Source organism: Cetorhinus maximus, chromosome 5 (genome assembly GCF_964194155.1).
Source record: "Cetorhinus maximus chromosome 5, sCetMax3.hap1.1, whole genome shotgun sequence".
Classification (NCBI taxonomy): Eukaryota; Metazoa; Chordata; class Chondrichthyes; order Lamniformes; family Cetorhinidae; genus Cetorhinus; species Cetorhinus maximus.
In genome coordinates this window covers 15,232,920-15,236,852 of record NC_135883.1, presented here as the reverse complement: position 1 = coordinate 15,236,852, position 3,933 = coordinate 15,232,920, and positions in this window count along the sequence as shown.

Genomic DNA, 3,933 nt, shown 5'->3' with positions numbered 1-3,933 from the left:
CACAAGTCAGACCTCAGTTCACTCGTAGTGTCAAGGTGAGTGCAACATACATAGCCTACCTGCCATAGCGCTGTGCCAGTCTTGTTGTGATGGACGCCACACTGTTGGGCTGCAGAGTTGGTCTGCTCCTGCTCTTTGTCTATGTTGTCCAGAAGAACACCACTGTGCTGTGGAACTCATGCAGGCCTCCGCTTTCAGACAGTGACCAGTACTGCGGCCGGGGTTGGGGAGTGCAGGGGTCTTCTGCTCCTGGTGGCTGAGACTGTTGTCCCCAAGGACACCACTGTGCAGTGGTAGTCAGGCAGAACTCCACTTTCAGAAACTAGCACTTCAACCTGTGAAGCGAGGGTGGGGTTGATGAACACAAGATGGGCAATGGGAAGGGAAAGCTGTAGAATGGCAGTGAGGAGGAAGGGGGAACACGAGTGGGCCTTTCTGAGGCCACCCTCTAACCTTTTGTTGCTGCAGGACTGAACAAGAGCCTGCTTCGAAAGAAAGGAGGAAGACCTCCTTGAGATGAAAGCCACTGAAAGCCAATGGCTTCACTGACACTGTTAAAGGGCTACTCAGAACTCAGTGGCTTCACATCACAGCCACTGCATCTCAAGAGCAACACATTGGAATGTAGAATTTGGGAATGCAAGCAATAGTGAAGAAGGCACAGCTGTATCATATATGTCATTCCATCAATGAAGGCCTGTCATGTGTTCACCAAATTTGACACTCCTAATGGGCCAAAGGGCATTCAAAAGCAAGATCCCAAGGCCACAGCATTGACATGTCCCCACAAAGCAAAAGGGTGGTACTGCCAAATCTAGAACCCCCTGGTTATCCAGAAGCATACAGGGTAAGATAAAACAGAAAATAGAAAGCTTATGACAGTCACAAAAAGCTTAACACTGTAGAAAGCCTAGAGGAGTATAGAAAGTACAGGGGTGAAGTAAAAAAAGAAATTAGGAAAGCAAGGAGAGGATATTAAAAAAATCGACAGGTAAAATCAAAGAAAACCCAAAGATATTTAACCAGTGCATTAAGAGCAAGAGAACAGCAAAGGATAGGGTAGAGATGTATGTGTTAACTTATGCATTGATGCTGAAGATATGAGCAGCGTTCTCAATTAATACTTTGTCTCTGTCTTCACTAAGAAAAGGGGTGATGCTGACATTCTAGTTAAAGAGAAGGAGTGCAAGGGATAGACCAGAAAATTATAGACTGGTCAGACTGACTTCGATGCTGGGCAAATTATTGGAATCAATTCTGAGAGACAGGATAAACTGTCACTTAGAAAGGCACAGATTGATCGGGATGGTTTTATTAGGAGAAGATTGCGTCTTCCTTAGCTTAATCAAATTTTGTGAGGATGTAACAAGGAGGATTGATGAGGATAGTGCAATGGATGTTGTCCAAACGGAGCTTAGTAAAGCATTATACAGACTCGAAACGTTAACTCGGTTTCTCTCTCCACAGGTGCTCCAAGGCCTGCTGAGTTTTTCCAGTGTTTTCCGTTTTTATTTCAGATTTCCAGCATCTGAAGTATTTTGTTTCCATTTCATGTGTAGGACCTCATCCTCTGGTGAGCTTGAGCCTATGCAAGCCTTGCCCCTGCCTTGATTGCGGGCCACTTATGTCTGGAGTGTCAGCACATGCAGATTTTTTTTTTTTTTTTTGTAAAAATATACTTTATTCATAAAAAATCTTCAATCACATTCAAAACCATTTCAAAAACAACATTACAAGGGTACAATCCAGGTTAAACTTTTACAAAATGTATCACCAGGTGCATCAGTACAAACAATATTACAATCATTTACAGCCTTTCATTTTGATCTGTACAGCCCGAGGGGCTCTAAACAGTTCCCAGTCTCTCGGTGCGCTGTGGTAGAAAGGTCTTAGACAGCGACCCTTCCCCATTGCGCCTTTGCGGCAGCTGCCCCAAGCTTTAGTGCGTCCCTCAGCACGTAGTCCTGGACTTTGGATTGTGCCAGTCCGCAACAATCGGTCGGGGACAACTCTTTGTGCTGGAAGACCAACAAGTTTCGGGCAGACCAAAGCGCGTCTTTCACCGAGTTGATGATCCTCCAGCTGCAGTCGATGTTTGTCTCGGTGTGTGTCCCTGGGAACAGCCCGTAGAGCACAGAGTCCTGTGTCACAGAACTGCTCGGGATGAACCTCGACAGCAACCACTGCATCTCTCTCCAGACTTTCTTTGCAAAGGCACAATCCACAAGGAGGTGAACAACGGTCTCTTCCCCACCACAGCCACCTCGAGGGCAACGTGCAGAGGGGGTGAGACTCCTGGCGTGTAGGAAGGATCTGACGGGGAGGGCCTTTCTCACCACCAGCCAAGCTACGTCTTGGTGCTTGTTGGAAAGTTCTGGCGATGAGGCATTCTGCCAAATGACTTTGACAGTCTGCTCGGGGAACCATCCCACAGGGTCCACCCTCTCCTTTTCCCTCAGGGCCTCTAGGACGTTACGTGCTGACCACTGCCTGATGGACTTGTGGTCAAAGGTGTTTTTCTGCATAAATTTTTCCACCAGGGACAGGTGGTACGGCACGGTCCAACTACTTGGAGCGTTCCGCGGCAGCGTGGCCAGACCCATCCTTCGCAACACCGGGGACAGGTAGAACCTCAGCACGTAGTGACACTTGGTGTTTGCGTACTGAGGGTCTACGCACCGCTTGATGCAGCCACACACAAAGGTGGCCATCAGTATGAGGGCGATGTTGGGCACGTTTTTTCCCCCTTTATCTAGAGGCTTGTACATCGCGTCCCTGCAGACACGATCCATTTTCGACCTCCAGATAAAGCGGAAGATGGCTCGAGTGATCGCCATCGCGCAGGAGTGTGGAATGGGCCAGACCTGCGCCACGTACAGCAACAGCGAGAGTACCTCACACCTGATGACCAGGTTCTTACCCGCAATGGAGAGGGAGCGTCGCTCCCACATGCCCAGTTTCCTGTTCACCATAGCCACTCGCTCCTTCCAGTTTCTAACGCATGCCCCGGTCCCTCCGAACCATATCCCCAGCACCTTCAGGCCGTCAGCCCTGACAGTGAAGGGGACAAAGGATCGGTCAGCCCAGTTCCCAAAGAACATGGCCTCGCTCTTCCCACGATTTACCTTGGCTCCCGAGGCCAGTTCGAACTGGTCGCAGACGTGCATCAGTCTGCGCACCGACAGCGGATCCGAGCAGAAAACGGCGACGTCGTCCATGTACAGGGAGGCTTTTACCTGAGTGCCTCCACTGCCTGGGATCGTCACTCCTCTTATGCCCGGATCCTTCCTGATGGACTCGGCAAAGGGTTCTATGCAGCACACGAAAAGGACAGGCGAGAGAGGACAGCCCTGCCTGACTCCAGATTTAATCGGAAAGCTATCTGTTTCCCACCCATTGATTGAGACTGCGCTACTGATGTTAGTGTAGAGCAGTTGGATCCAATTTCGAATTCCCTCCCCAAAGCCCATTTTGGAGAGCACATCCCCCATGTAGGTGTGCGATATTCTGTCAAAGGCCTTCTCCTGATCCAAGCTGATGAGGCAGGTATCCACACCCCTGTCCTGTACATAGGCAATCGTATCCCTGAGCAGCGCCAGGCTGTCAGAGATCTTCCTGCCTGGCACAGAGCAGGTCTGGTCAGGGTGAATCACCAATTCCAGAGCGGATTTGACCCGGTTGGCGATGACCTTGGACAGAATCTTATAGTCCACATTCAACAGTGAAATGGGTCGCCAATTTCTAATTTCCTCCCTTTCCCCCTTGTGCTTGTAGATGAGGGTGATGATGCCTTTCCTCATGGATTCTGACATGCTGCCGGCCAGGAGCATACTCTCGTACACTTCTAGCAGGTCTGGGCCGATCAAGTCCCACAGAGCCGAATACAACTCCGCCGGCAGGCCGTCGCTTCCGGGGGTTTTACTCTTCTCGAAG